Genomic DNA, 15,250 nt, shown 5'->3' on the forward strand with positions numbered 1-15,250 from the left:
AGATGAATAAATTTTGAGATCCAAAGTACTGCATGGTGACTATAGTTAACAATACTGTATTATGTACTTGAAAGTTACTAAGAATGTTTTCACCACAAAAAAAGAAATGGTAGTTACGTGAAGTGATGGCGGTATTAACTAATGCTACTGTGGTAATCATTTTGCAATACATAAGTGTATCAAATCATCACATTGTATACCTTAAACTTATACGATGTTATACATCAACTATATCTCAATAAAGCTGGAAAAAATGCAAAGTGGAAAAAAATCTAGAACAGAATATCTATGAATTGTGGGACATTTACAAAAGGTATAACATACACATAATGAGAAAACGAGAAGGAGAAGAGAGAAAGAAGCAGAAGACATATCTGAAGTAGTAGTGACTTACAATTTTCCAAAATTAATGATAGACACCAGACTACAAATCCAGGAAGCTCAAAAAATACCAAGCAGGATAAATACCAAAAAATCTACACCTAAGCATATCATATTCAAACTGCAGGAAACCAAAGACAAGAGAAAATCTTGAAAGAAGCCATAGGGCTGGGGGGACATCTTACTTGCAGAGGAACAAGGATGAAAATTACACTGGACTTTCTCATCAGAAACCATGCAAGCAAGAAGAGAGTGGAGTGAGATATCCAAGTGCTGAAAGAAAATAACCACCAATCTAGAATGTTGTATCCAGCAAAATTATCATTCAAAAATGGAAAAACAAACTCTTTCTCAGACAAACAAAAAAGTGAAGGAATTTGTGCCAAGTAGACCTGCCTTGCAAGAAATGTTAAAAGAAGTTCTTCAGAGAGAAGGAAAATGATATAGGTTGGAAACTCAGATCTACATAAGGAAGGAACAGTATCAGAGAAGGAAGAAATGAAGGTAAAATAAAATCTTTGTTGCTTGTATACCTACCTAATCTTAGAGATAATTATTTGTCCAAAGTAATAATAGCAAGAATGAACTGGGTGATTATAGCATATGGAAAGTGAAATGAATGGCAGCAATGTTATAAGGGATGAGAGGGAGGAATTGGGAATACACTGTTATAAGGCACATGTACTGTATACCCATGAAGTGGTATAGTGTTATTTGAAAGTGGACTTATAAATAAATATCAAATCATTATGTTATACACCTTTCAGGTAATATAATATATATATAACATATAATGTTATATGTCAGTTGTACCTCAATAATTAAAAACGTAAAAGAAAGTGGACTTAGATTTGTTGCAACATATATTGCACACTCTACAGAAACCGTTAACAACTTTTTTTAAATTATTTATTTATTTATTTATTTATTTATTTATTTATTTATTTTTGGCTGTGTTGGGTCTTCGTTTCTGTGCGAGGGCTTTCTCTAGTTGTGGCAAGCGGGGGCCTCTCTTCATCGCGGTGCGCGGGCCTCTCACTATCGCGGCCTCTCTTGTTGTGGAGCACAGGCTCCAGACGCGCAGGCTCAGTAATTGTGGCTCACGGGCCCAGTTGCTCCGTGGCATGTGGGATCCTCCCAGACCAGGGCTCGAACCCGTGTCCCCTGCATTGGCAGGCAGATTCTCAACCACTGCGCCACCAGGGAAGCCCCGTTAACAACTTTTTTAAAGAAGTAATTGAGAGAAGAGAGAAAATGGAATCATAAAATTAGAACCCAGAGAAAGTCAGGAAAAGAGGAGGAATTTTTAAAATAAAAATAAAACAAAGAAAAAGCAGGATGAATACAAAACAGTTACAAAATTGTAATAGCAATAATTACTTTAAATGTGAATGGTTTAAATACACTAACTAAAAGATCAATTCAAATCCATTGTCAGCGTGGATGAAAAAACAAGACCCAATTATATGTTTTCTACAGGAAACCCACTTTATAAAGACACACATGGATTAAAAATAAAGGGATGGAGAAGGATATACCATGCCAACATCAATCAAAGGAAATCTGGAGTAGCTATATTAATTTCAGACAAAGCAGACCAGAGCAAGGAAAATTATCAGGGATAGAGAGGGGCATTACATAATGATGGAGTCATTCTATAAGAAGCAATAAAAATCCTTAATTTGTATGCACTTAACAACAGAGCAAAAAAGAATATGCAAGGCAAAAACTGATAGGACTGTAAAGAGAAACAGATGAGTCCACTGTTAGAGTTGGAGATATCAACACCTCTCAATCAGTAATTGACAGATCCAGCAGGCAGAAAATCAGTAAGGATATAGTTGAACTGAATAGCACCAATGATCAACTAGATCTTACTGACGTTTACGAAATACTTAACAGCAGCGGAGTTCACATTCTTGTGAAGTTCACAGGGAACATTCACCAAGACAGACTACATTCTGGGCCATAAACACACCTTAAAGTTTTGAAAGAATAGAAATCATACAAAGTTTGCTTATAGACCACAATTGAATTAGTTAGAAATCAATAACAGAAAGACAACTAGAAAATCTCAAACTATTTAGAGATTAAACAACACACTTCTAAATCGCACATGGCTCAAAGAAGTCTTGAGAAATTTTAAAATATTTTGAGCTAAACGAAAGTGAAAATACAACTTATCAAATTTGGGGGATGCAGTAAAAGCAGAGCTTAGGGGGAAATTTATAACATTAAATACATACTTTAGAAAAGACTATTGATTAATCTTTTTGCTTAATTATTGATTAAGCAATTATCTGAGCTTCTACCTCAATAAATGAAAGAAGAGTAATATAGGCAGAAGAAAAGAGATAATAAAAAATTAGACTAGAAATCAATGAAATTGAAAACAGGAAATCAACAGAGATCAATGAAACCAAAACTGGTTCTTTGAAAAAAAATCAAGAAAAAAAGAAAGAAAACACAAATTACAAATATCAGAAATGAAGGAGGGGTCACTTTTATTGATCGTGTGGACATTGAAAGGATAGTAGAGGAATATTATGAATAGCTTAATGCCTACAAATTTGATAACAGGTGAAATGGACCAATTCCTTAAAAAACAAAAACTACCAAAACTCATAAAAAGTGAAACAGATAATCTGAATAGACCTATATCTATTAAAGAAATTGAATCAATAATTAATAACCTCGCAAAACAAAAAGCACAAGGCACAGATGGTTTCACTGGCTAATTCTACCAGACATTTAAGGAATAAATGATACCAGTTCTCTATAATCTCTTCCAGAAAATACTTATAGAAGCAGAGGGAATACTTCCTAACTCATTCTGTGAGGCCAGTGTTACCCCAATACTAAAAGCAGATTAAGACATTTATAAGAAAGGAATATTACAGACCCATATCTCTCATAAACATAGATGCAAAGATCCTCAAAAAAATCAGCAAATTGAATCCAACAATGTATAGGAAATTATACAGCATGACCAAGTGAGATTTATTCTAGGTATGGAAATCTGGTTCACCATTCAAAAATCAGTTATTATAATCCCTCACATCGATAGGCTGAAGGAGAAAAATCATACAATCATATCAATAGATGCAGAAAAAGCACTTGACAGAATTTAACACCCATTAATGATAAAAACTCAGTGACCTAGGAATAATAGGGAACGTTCTCAAACTTATTGATAAAGGGCATTTACAATAATACTACAGTTAGCATCATACTTAGTGGTGAGAAATTGGGTGCTTTCCTCCTAAGATTAGGAAATGCAAAGATGTCCTCTCTCATCACTCCTATTCAGCATCATACTGGACGTCCTAGCTAATGCAGTAAGTAAAAGAAAGGTATACAGATTGGCAAGAAAGAAATAAAACTGTCTGTGCACAGATGACATGATTATCTATTTATAAAATCATAAAGACTTGACGAAAAAAAACTAGAACTAATAAATGATTATAGCAAGGTCACAGAATATAAAATTAATATGTAAAAATTGATTGCTTTCCTATATGCCAGCAATGAACAGTTGGAATTTGAACCTAGAAACACAATACCATTTACATTAGCACCAAAAGTGATTAAATACTTAGGCATAAATCTAACAAAATATGTACAGGGTCTACATGAGGAAAGTTATAAAACTCTGATGAAAGAAAGAAAGAAATGGAGAGATATTCCCTGTACATGGATAAAAAGATTCAATATTTTTAAGATGTAAGTTCTCCCCAGTTCAATCTATAGATTCAACACAATCTGAATAAAAACCCCAGTAAATTTTTTTGTTGACATTGACAAACTGATTCTAAGTATATATGAAAAGGCAGAAGATCCAGAACGGCCAGCACAATACTAAAGAAAAGTTAGAGGATTGATACCACCTGACTTTGAAGCCTTATTATAAAGCCACAGTAATCAAGACAGTGTGGTATTGGTGAAGGAATAGACAGACTGATCAATTGATAAATAGCCCCGAAATAGACCCACACAAATATAGTCAACTGATCGTTGACAAAGGAGCAAAGGCAATTCAATAAGGGAAAGGATAGTCTTTTTAACAAATGGTGCTAGAATAATTTGACATCCATAGGCAAAAAAAGTGAAGCTAGACATAGCCTTTAAATTTACTACAGAAGTAAATTCAAAATGGATCTTAGACCTAAATGTAAAATGCAACACTATAAAACTTATAGAAGATAAATTAGAGCAAATCCAAGTGACCTTGGGTTTGATGATGAATTTTAAATTCAGCACCAAAAGCACAATCCATAGAAGAAAAATTGATTACACTGGACTTTATTAAGAGTAAAAACTTCTACTCTGTGTTAGAATGTCAAGAGATTGAAGAGGGAAGTCACAGATTGGGAGAAGATATTTGCAAAACACATATCTGATAAAGGACTGGTATCCAAAATATACAAAGAACATTTTAAACTCAATAGTAAGAAAACAAACAACCCAATTCAAAACTGGGCAAAAGATCTGAACAGACACCTCACCAAAGAAAATGTACAGGTGGAAAATAAGCATGTGAAAAAATGCTCAACATCATATGTCATTAGGGGATTGCAAATTAAAATGAGATATCACTCCATACCTTTTGGAATGGCTAAAATCCACAAAACTGACAATACCAAATGCTGACAAGGATATAGACCAAAAAGAACACTTATTCATTGCTGATGCAAATGCAAAATAGTACAGCCACTTTGGAAGACGATTAGCAGTTTCTTACAAAACTAACATATTCTTACCATACGATCCAGCAATTGTGCTCCTAGGTATTACCCAACTGAACTGAAAACATGTCTACACAAAAAACTGCACATGCATGTTTATAGCAGCTTTATTCATAATCTCCAAAAACTGGAAGCAACCAAACTGTCCTTCCATTGGTGAAAGGATAAACAAACTTCAGTAACAAACCTTGGTAACCATCCTTTTGAGGAACTACCTATATTACTATATTGGTTCTCCTGGAATTCGAGGGAATGTGAATGTGAAAGACCTTGTGGCATAGCAAGCACTCAGCCTTTTTCTCTGCTCTGGAAGGATCCTACCCACTCAGAGAAAGTAGCAACAACTGCCAGGTCCTACGGGGAAAGGGAGAAGCCCAGCCACCACCTGCTGCATCTGCTCTTGCCCCTGTGGCCACCTTGCTTCCATGAGATCTGTACCCTTGGCTAAATCCTTTTGATATTAGGGTGTGCATTTGAGTGTGTGTTCTCTTCCAGGCAGCCTGGTGTCCCCACGGCCATCAGTTTAAAAGTGGAAAGGGAGCAGAGATTCGGAGCAGGGAATGAGGCTGCCTCTTAACCAACTTCCCCTGCAGCACAGCCTACAAGAAAGGAGATGGCCAAGTGACAGGATTGAAAGAGGAGGTCATTTGGGGCCCCAGTCCGGGCCTGTGGGGCCTCTGCAACAGCTGGACACTGGGAGGACATTTCTGTACAGGCTGGGAAAGTGGTGGCCACAGTGGCAACCATGAGGCAACTCCAGTGGCAGGGGTCACTGGCAGGTGGGGGCATCCAGAGCACTGGAGATCAGCCCCTTCACGTGAGGGGGGCATTACAGCGCATTAAAGGCCTACAGATAGCTAGGCAGCTGGAGCAGGACGGGTAACAGCGAGTGAGGCTGCACCAGCATGGGTTCGACTCCTAGAGAGGTGTCCAGGGTTGCAGCAGGCATGCATTTGTCACTTGCTTCTGCCCCTAGGCCCGACCTCTCCATCACCCAGGCTGAGTAAAGCAGGGGAGGGATAACCCATCCTGTTGGAAGCACAGAGAGGGTGTGACTTCTTAAAGACACACAGCTTGTTATAACGAGTTAGGCCTAGGACTCAAGAGGCGATGGCTCCCTGTTCTGGGCTCCCTCCCTCCTTCCCTCATTCACCCCTCTCTGGGGATGCCCAATGGTTAAAGCTTGCGTTGATCATCAGAATGACACTTACCAGGGAATGAGCACAGTGGAGGGCCAAGGGTGGGCAAAGGGAGGCTGCGCAGTGCAGGCAATGAGGGGGGTGTTATCTGTAGAGAGTTTAGAAGCAATAATGAAACCACTGAAAGTCGCCTGCTTTTTATTATCACTCTGCACTGGCAATTCTAACCGAAGTCAGTGATTAAATTTCTCCTCCTGGTAAAAATCTTTTGTTAGTCTAGGTTCTAAATAGTCACTGTAGTTACTGTTAAGTTTTAATACTAGGCTATTAGCACATTTTAAAACTACTTTTCCTGTAATAAACACTGTGTTCTGCATGGAAGCTAATGCAGAGAACTTCATCATACACTTGGCTCCCAACACACCCAGATTCAACTACAGGCATTCGTTTCAAGTTTGGTAACAATTTGTAACGGTTAAACTCAACTCCAGACACAGCTGGTGCACCCTCCGGTGTTCTGCACACCCCTGCACCTGAACAGCAAATGAATAAGCAGTGACAGCGCTGTGACCGTGAGGGGCAGAAACAGAGCCCGACTGACCTCACGCCATCGCTCCATGTGCAGATCACACTCCAAACTTCTCGGATTCACTTTTTTGGAAGCATTTCTTAATGTGTTGTTTTTTGTAAAAAAAAAAAAAAAAGACATTAATATGACTTAAAAGTATTAATTCATTACTGTTTTCCTTTTTTTGTACTATAATACTGTATTTGTTGATTTAATTCATTATTTTTCACTGCCACAATTATATAAATGTGAAGTCTAATAAAAGAACATTTTCACAATGAATTTCTTTTCTGTACATTATTCTTTTATTTATTTTATTTTGTGATTATTAATGACAATAACTATGTTGCATACAGGAGGGGGTAGTGAGAAAACAGCTGATCATGAAGGCTAATTCCTAGTCAGGCTGTGCTCAGCCCTGACCTCACCTGAAACTTCACATCGACCCCATGAGATGGGCTTTTGTAGCCCATTTTACAGGTGAGGAAACTGAGGTTCAGAGAGGCGGGGAAAGAACCCAGGATTACACAGTTAATAAGTGGCAGGAAGAGGATTCAAATCCAAGCTTGGCCTGACTCCAGAGGCCATGTCTGAAATGCCAGCAAGTATTGAGACCCTGCCAGAGAAATGCACAGGGACATGCACTGGGGTGGTCAGGGAGGGCTTCTTGGAGGCTGTGGTGCCAGGAGGGTCTATGGGGAGCAGTGAAGCATGAGGACCATGTGAGGAGTCAGAGAACAGGGGTTCCAGCCTGAACCCACGTCACTCCCTGGCCATATGGCCTTGGACAAGTCCCTGGGCCTTGGTGTTTCCTCTCTGGAGTTTTCAAAGGCCCAGGATTCACGAATCAGGCTGAGACAGTGGTCTGGGCAGTGAGCTTGGCTGGTGAGCGAGTATGATCTTTCCCTGCCCCGGCTAAGAACTGGACCCACAAGCCCTCCCTGGCCCACCCCACCCCAAACCTCTGGGGTTAGGAGCCCCGCTCCTGGCTGGAAGTCCAGATGGCATGAGTTACAAACATAAGGCTGGGTACTGGACAGGCCTGGCTCTGAGTCCCAGATCCACCACCTCCTTCTCAGATGAGTGACCTTGGACTTCACACTTCTTGTCCCTGTCCTCAGTGTCCTAAACCTTAAAGTAGATCATATTGATCTCAAAGAGCAGCTGTGAGAATGAAACAAAATAATAATACCTGATATTTATTGGGCAATTCTGATATGCCAAAACTGCTCTAAGAGTTTTACATTGATTTTTCTCATTAAATCTTCCCAACGACCCTGTGAAACTATTACTCTCATTTACAAATGTGGCAGCTGAGGAACAGAGTGATGTCACTTGTCCAAGGTCCCACCTCGTTCTGCTTAGCTCAGTGCCTGTCCCACAGCAAGTGTCTCATAGTTATGATCGTAACTACAGTAGTTCTGACACATGGGTCCCACACACACATTTCACTGGTTCTGGAATGAGGATGTGTCCCACAACTGATGTCCAAGGAACATGCCAGCCAGCAGGCAGAGGGGGAGTTTGGTGTCCTCACTGTCTGCTTCCAGTTGCTCGGGTGGCTGAGATCCAAGTCTGATGGAATTTTACCAGATTGGATCCCTAATTATCACTTAAAGTGACTTCTAAAGTGATGCCACCTGGAAATAAAAGGTTATTGTGTGTTCAGAAGGCTATCATCAGCCAGGCAAAATAAAAATTGCTGAATTCATCCAAAGAATGTGAAGAACTTTGATCAAGTCACCAAAGAGACTGTGATGTGCAATTTTAGAAATAAAAACATACTACTGTCCATTTTTAAAGGGCACACCTAATATGCTTCTTTTTTTCACCAAGAAGTTATTAAATACTGTAGATATATTTTTCTTTAAAAAAAAATCTAACAATTGATGGTGTCATAGAACCAAGTAAACCCCAAAATGGTCATGATTCTTTAGGTTGTGAGCACCAGAAAACCCACTTCAAACTGGCTTAAGTGAGAAAGGTATTTTATTGGCTCTTGGACAAGGAAAACCTAAGGGTAGGCAGTAGGCTTCAGGCACAGCTGGACTGGAGGGACCAGGCTACAGAGCCAAGCCCTGACGCCCCGGTCCCCAGCTCTGCCTGCTCTGCAAAGGCTCCATTCCCAGCAGAGGCAACTCCAGCCGCCAGCCCTCCCAGGTTTGATGCTTCCATTCTTCTCAACATTTGGGACAAGTCCTAAGCCCGACTGCTGGTGACTGGAACAGGGCTGCATGACTACCCGCTGGACAGTTCACCAGAGCCTCAGGGAATGGAACTCGGCCTGGCCTGGTCACTCTTGTCCCCTTGTAGTCAGGGGTAGACTCAACTCCACCCACTGCACAAGGCTGAGGTGGGAGGAGGAAGGCTTCCCCTGAAGAAAATTGGGGGTTGATGCCATAAGAAGGGAAAGTGGATGCTGGGTGACCCCCCAAATTACAGCCATCTTTGGAAGATAATAATTGGTGATGAAAGGAAGGTTCAGAGAGGTGACTTGTACCAGATCATCCACCTGGGCAGCTCAGGTGGCCCCAGAAAGGGAAAGTGCTGTTGGCAGACCACCTGTCAGAGTGGCAAGAGTCCTTGGAGGTCCCTGGTGTGGTAGGGATGGGAAGCTAGAGGCCCAGAGAGGGAGAATGACTGGTCCAAGGCCATGCAGCAGCCCCCGGCGGGGATAAAACCAGAACACAGATCTCAGGTATCCTGGTTCCCCATCCACTGCTCCCAGCTGACCTTGTGAAGGCAAGAAGGCTTCGGGAGGGGGGCCTCCAGCTGGTTCATCATTCTTGGAGGAGAAGCCCCATCACCCTCTTTGGGAAAAGGGCTTTCTCCCAGCAGATGTAGTGGAGTGGCTTTAACAATCCCCCGCCTCATCCCTGCTGCACCGGGGGATCCCAGTGTGTCTCAGTTGGGAGTTGAGTAAGAGGTGCCCTAGATTCCCACGTGCCTTCCCAGTCGTTGGCGCTGCCAATTTGACGCCTTAATCTTGTATAAAATGCAAGCCCCAGGCCAGCACCCCTACCTGCTCCAGCTACCCGGGCCTTCTGGAGATTCTGGAGCCACCATCGCTGGCCAGGCTGGGTCTTCGCGTGTCTCCCGCGGCTCTGGGAAGGGCCAGTCTTCACCCAACCGTATCCTAAGAAACCTGCAGTGTTTCCTCACCTTGTGTTCAAAGCTGGGAACCGGGCAAGAACGAACCCACCAGCCTGCAGTCTCCGGAAATTCTCTGTGGGAGGAGCTTGGGTGAAGCAGTGTGATTGGGGTGGGAAGGAGGCCGGTCTTAAAGTTTCATTTGCGTAATAAACACGTCATTTTATCTAGATGGTGCGTCTTTTTAGGTGGTGGAGGTGCTTCTGATGGAGATTAGGAGGTTCTTAAGCACCCACGAGCCCACCCCTGGGTGCCACCAATTTAAGTTAGAGGAACCAGACCTAACTCAATGATAGGGCACCAGTGGTGGAAATCTGGGCGCCTCAAATGGTACGGGGTGGGGGCTGGGTGCATGGACAACATCTCCCCAGCATGTTAGGATTTTAAACAAGGATAACTGAGGACTATATTTCTGACATAGAAAGCTGTTAATGCTTTAAGTGAATAAAGGAAATTTACGAGAAAATGTGGGGGTTGGGTGGGGTAGGGTGTATAGAGTTTATGGTGGTTAAGAGCATAGGATTTGGAGCCATACTGACTAGGTTCAAATCTTGCTTTCACCTCTTACTTACCTTGGACATTTTATTTAAACTCTCTGTGCCTCAATTTCTTCATCTGTAAAATGGGGCTAAATAGGATAAGGTGCGGATTCCTCTAAAGCGTTGAAGGCAGGTCCTGGCATACAGTGAGTGCTCAAAAGACGTTAGTCGTTAATCTCATTAGTCTCCTGCGCAGGGACCTCGCTTCCAGTCTTTGTGGCCGCCAGGCCCCAGCCGGCCCCACCCCTGCTCCGGAAACCAGCAGCCCCGCTGCAGCCGCGGCCCATTGTTCTCACCTTCCTGCTCAGCCCTGCTCTGGGAAGCCGGCGGAGCAGCTCCAGCCGGCTGGGGGCGCATCCGGGCTGAGGGGCCCGCCCCCGCCGCCCGCCCCGTGTGGCGCTCCGCCAGGCCCCTCCCGCCTTGAGCGCCGTGGGTTGGAGCACTGGACTGCGAGTCCCGAGGCTTCGGTCCTACTCACCCCAGTTTCCTCTCTGGAAAAATCGAAAACAGCGGAGGTGCTCAACTCACAGGGTCGTCTGAGGGTTCAATGAGATCACATGTGCAGAAGGCCGAGCCCCACGCCTGGCTTCCCACCCTGAGCACGGTTGTCCTCGCAGGTACTGTCTCTCTGGGGTCCGCTCGCCAGGGTGCAAGGGGGACCCGTTCAGTCCTAGTGTCTGGGCCTGAGTAGAGTTCTTAGATCACGCTGCCTCTCCTCATCCCACCCGCTCCACCTCTCCCCCAGCACAGGCCAAAAGTGGGTGAAAGGGCTGGGCAGCTTTCCCAGGCTGGCAGCCAGAAGAGATAGGACCTGGAGTCCTTGCATCCTGGCTCTGCTATGGAATTGCTGTGTGACCTTGGGCAAGGCCTTCCCCGCTCTGTGCTCCAGTTTCCATCCTCCAATGGCTGTAGAACCCTGGCTGTACCACTGGCTGGCTGGGTTACTGTGGGAAAGCTGAGTCCTCCAGGACTCAGTTTGTCCTGTCTGCCACATGGCCTGCACACCTAGATTAACGGGATAACTCCAGATCTCGGGACGTTTCTTTCTTGTCTTTCTGCCACCCTGTCCCCCATTTCTCCGCTCAGAGGAGGAGTTGTGCCACCACACCGGGGCTGGCCATTTGAGGCTTCTGGAAGTGTGCATCCAAGCCTTATCGGCGTGTCTCTCTGCGCTGGGCAGGACCAGGATCCGGTTTTTGATATGCTTTCTCTCCATCCTCTGCCCAGGAAGCAGAGCAGGCCTCCGTGTCCACCGGTTGGCTTTGATGTGACATGAACAACACAGAGCAGCATGTTGAGTGGCCGCTGTGCAGGAGTGAGCCTCCTGTCGTCAGAGGGAGTTTGCTCAAAGCCTGAGGAGTGGGAAGGAACTGGGGCTCACATCACATCTCACCTTCAAATCCTCACCCTATTCTGAGAGTAGCCTCCTGCTGCCTTCATGCACCCAGAGGACTTCCCTGGCGGTTATGTACCCGCCACCCTCTGTCATCACGCTGACTTCCCTCCCCTGCTCCCCTCTTTTTGCTCCCCCATCTTGTGGACTGCCGCAGGAACCCCCAAATCTTCTCTTCCTGTTATACAGAACAATTGATCTGTTCCCAGTTTCGATGGGGGGGCTTGGATGCCCCCATAATCTCCATCAACTCCCCCCAAACCATCCCAAATAAACAAGGTCACCCCCAAAGAAATCTTAGGAATATTTTGTGCTTTTTAAGCACAGTCTTTAAAATAAGCCCCTTCCAACCCGCCTCCCACAAGCTCCTGCTCTCAGATTTTCCCACAAGAGTTCATCAAAGGGCTCAGAGGGCAGAGGGTCTTCCACTGAAAAGTATTTCCTTCCGTGGAAGGCTGCTGGGAGTATAAAGGCACATTTCCCCATGTTACTCATGTATTTTAATTAATCTTCACTAAAATCTGCCGGTTGGGAAATACTGTTCCAATTTTGCAGAAGAGGAACCCGGCTCCTGGCTGGATTGGAAGGCCTGTCTGGCATGACAACCCCAGGCTCTGGGGTGTCAGATGTCTTTCTTCTCTTCAGCCCCCTCACGCCAGGTAGGTCCCCGCTGGGCTCAGTGCAGCACCACCCCACCCGCGGGACATAGCTGCTCCCTCAGCCCCTGCGCAGGTGCCCACAGCTGCCTGGCAGACACCCCAGACAGAGGCCTGAGGTGGTCCTCAGTGTCATTCTCCATATTATCTCCCAGGCTGCGCCCTCCAGGCATGTGAGTAGATGGCACTTCCTGTCCCCTTGTGATCGAGTGGGGTCATTTGTCCAGCCCCGGCCGATGAGGTGTGAGTAGAAGTGACTTGTGTCACGTCAGGCTGGAGCATTCAGTTGCCAGGTGGAGACCCTCTTCCTCCGCTGTGGCTTCGGACGGGCTTCGAGGTGGTGACTGCTGCATCGCCCGGGCCCTGGGTGGGGGGCGGCGGGGGGGGCTGGAGAGCCCGGCCAGCCCTCCACAGACGCGCAGGTGCCTGGGAGATAACTTCGTGTTGGGAGCCGCTAAGACTTGGGTTATTTGTTATTATTGCAGTACGACCTCGCCTACCTTGACTAGTACAGATCTCTGGAAAGGAAAACCAAGATGGAGCTGAGAAATGGCGTGGAGGACGTTGTGTCTCTGGAGACCTGTTTCGTATTCTTTTATGAGATGGTCCATCAGCTGCGGCCACAGAGGAGACAGAGGAGACAGAGGAGAAGCTCAGGAAAACAAAGGTCCTTCTACGCACAGGTCCTAGAGACAGGAGGCATGCATGCCACATGTGGAAAAACCCAGGGTGGTCAGGAGGGGGAGGGGAGAATGCTTAGGCCACAGCCTTTATTGGGGTTTCCATGGGAAAGACAAGACAGGGCAGGGTGAACACTTTGGGCTAGACTGGTCTGAATAATTATAGTGGGCTCTGGGCTGTAGGGGTCTTTAGCTGCTGGGCCCCTGGCCCTGGGGTGTTTGAGGCAGAGGAGTATGGCCTCCTGGGGTGCACGGCCTGATAGAGGTCTGGCTCAGCATGTGTGATGCCAAAAGCCCAGGCTGGATACCTGTGGTGTATCAGCCCAGCAGGGACCAGGTGACGCTGAGTTGCCCTTTGTTGGATCTTAGCACATCTTGACATGAGTGACTGAGATTGCTTGTTGCCTACCCAGTACCCACGCTTCCCTTGTCCTTTGTAACAGAGCCCCAAGATTATCTGGCAACGTGCCCAGCCTCGCATGCCACTGCGTGGCCATGTGATTAGATTCTTGCCGCCTAAGTAAGTTGAAGTCCACCTGGACTTCTTGGTGGGCTTCCTACAGGAGCTGAGTCAGCTGGAGGTCCTTCTGCCTCCTCCTTCCTGCTACTAGAAACATAGCTGTCGAGGCTGCAGCCCCAGCAGCTGTCTTGGGTGGTGCAGGTGGTAGACGGTGAGTGTGAAAATTGTGAAGACTGGGAAGATGTTTCAATATCTAATGAAGGCATCATAAAATCTCCTATAAAAATTGTCTGTCCAGGAAGATGGACCACAATTCCCATGTGGCTTTGTACCCAGCTAGCAAAGCCCTACTGTATCAAGTAAGTCACAGAAGGGGCTGGAAGAGATATCTCTGGGTGGGCTGAAGGCACTGGGGACATTTCTCCAGCCCTCGAGGAGGGCAGTTCTTTGGCAAAGCAACTCAAACAACTGGAGAAGCAGGGCTTTGAACGTACATTCTAGGGCTCTCTTCGCCTTCCTTCTCCTGCCCACGTTGCACCAGGGTCCCCGCACGCCCACCCCACAGCCGCCCCCAGAAGCTGGCTCTCCGCCAGGCAAAGGTCGGGGGGAGGGGTGTTCCCAGCTGGCTCTCCAAGTCGCCTTCAGAAGAGCAGCCGGGCCTCCCCAGGAAATGGGGCAGAGAGTTAGTGACAGAAGCCCGGTGCGGGGAGACCCCAGACCTACAATGACTGCTTCCTGAGCTAGACAAATCCCTCCCCCCAACTTAGGTTCGCCATCTATAAAATAGGATAATAGTACTCACCCTGCCTCCCTCCCAGGGATGCTGAGGGGTCAGCCTGCTGAGCTATGAGGCGCGCAGGAGGCGGGTGAAAGGCAGGTGTGCAGTCTGGAGGGGTGGGGGGCTGGTCCCAGTCACAGGAAGCAGAAGGCAATGACATATGTCCTGGTGGTCCCCAGCCCTGGCTCAGGTGTCTCATGGACCCAGGCTCGATAGCATGACCTGTCACTCACGCATCTTATGATCCTGGACCTGAGCTTTCTCATCTGTAAACTGGGCATTATTTCAGTAGCTAAAGATTGAAGCTAACAGATGTGAACCACTTGGCGCAGTGCCTGGTGCATGGCAGCCCTCAGCAACTGGTGGGTCTTTGACCACCCGTTCCTGGTCTCAGTGGACATCTACATTCTTACTGGATGCCCTGTTTTCAAGCCGCCTTCCCATGTCTGGTGAATGCCCCACCTAATGACACTTCCGACAGAGCAGCCTCAATTTACCAGCACGCTTTGCACAAGGGCTGAGCACAGGACCCAGACTCCCCCAGTCACACTCCACCCCCAGCACAGAGCTTTGAGGGAATCCATGGCCAAGGAGGCAGGGGCACACAGACCCACTTTGGCAGTGCCTACATCCAGTGTCTGGAGTCACCAGGGACAGAGGTTCTGCAGGGACTGGCCAAGGTCTGGGTGTCAGCGGGACAGGCTGCCACGTCAGTGCCTCATGGTGGGGGGCTGAGGGGTGATCTGGCCACGAGGCCTCCA

The 15,250-nt window shown here is 46.0% G+C and overlaps 1 long non-coding RNA gene across 1 annotated transcript; it reads right to left on the reverse strand.

Annotated features, from left to right (window-relative positions):
- Positions 1-1,342: 1,342 nt before the first annotated feature.
- LOC103004663 (uncharacterized) lies at positions 1,343-10,753 on the reverse strand. The gene is made up of 5 exons (XR_009005477.1): positions 10,556-10,753; positions 9,856-10,059; positions 6,867-6,933; positions 6,338-6,413; positions 1,343-1,601 (listed from the first exon to the last, which is right to left on the reverse strand). It is a non-coding gene; the product is annotated as an uncharacterized LOC103004663 (long non-coding RNA).
- Positions 10,754-15,250: the final 4,497 nt, after the last annotated feature.

This window comes from Balaenoptera acutorostrata, chromosome 15, assembly GCF_949987535.1.
Source record: "Balaenoptera acutorostrata chromosome 15, mBalAcu1.1, whole genome shotgun sequence".
NCBI classification, from domain to species: Eukaryota; Metazoa; Chordata; class Mammalia; order Artiodactyla; family Balaenopteridae; genus Balaenoptera; species Balaenoptera acutorostrata.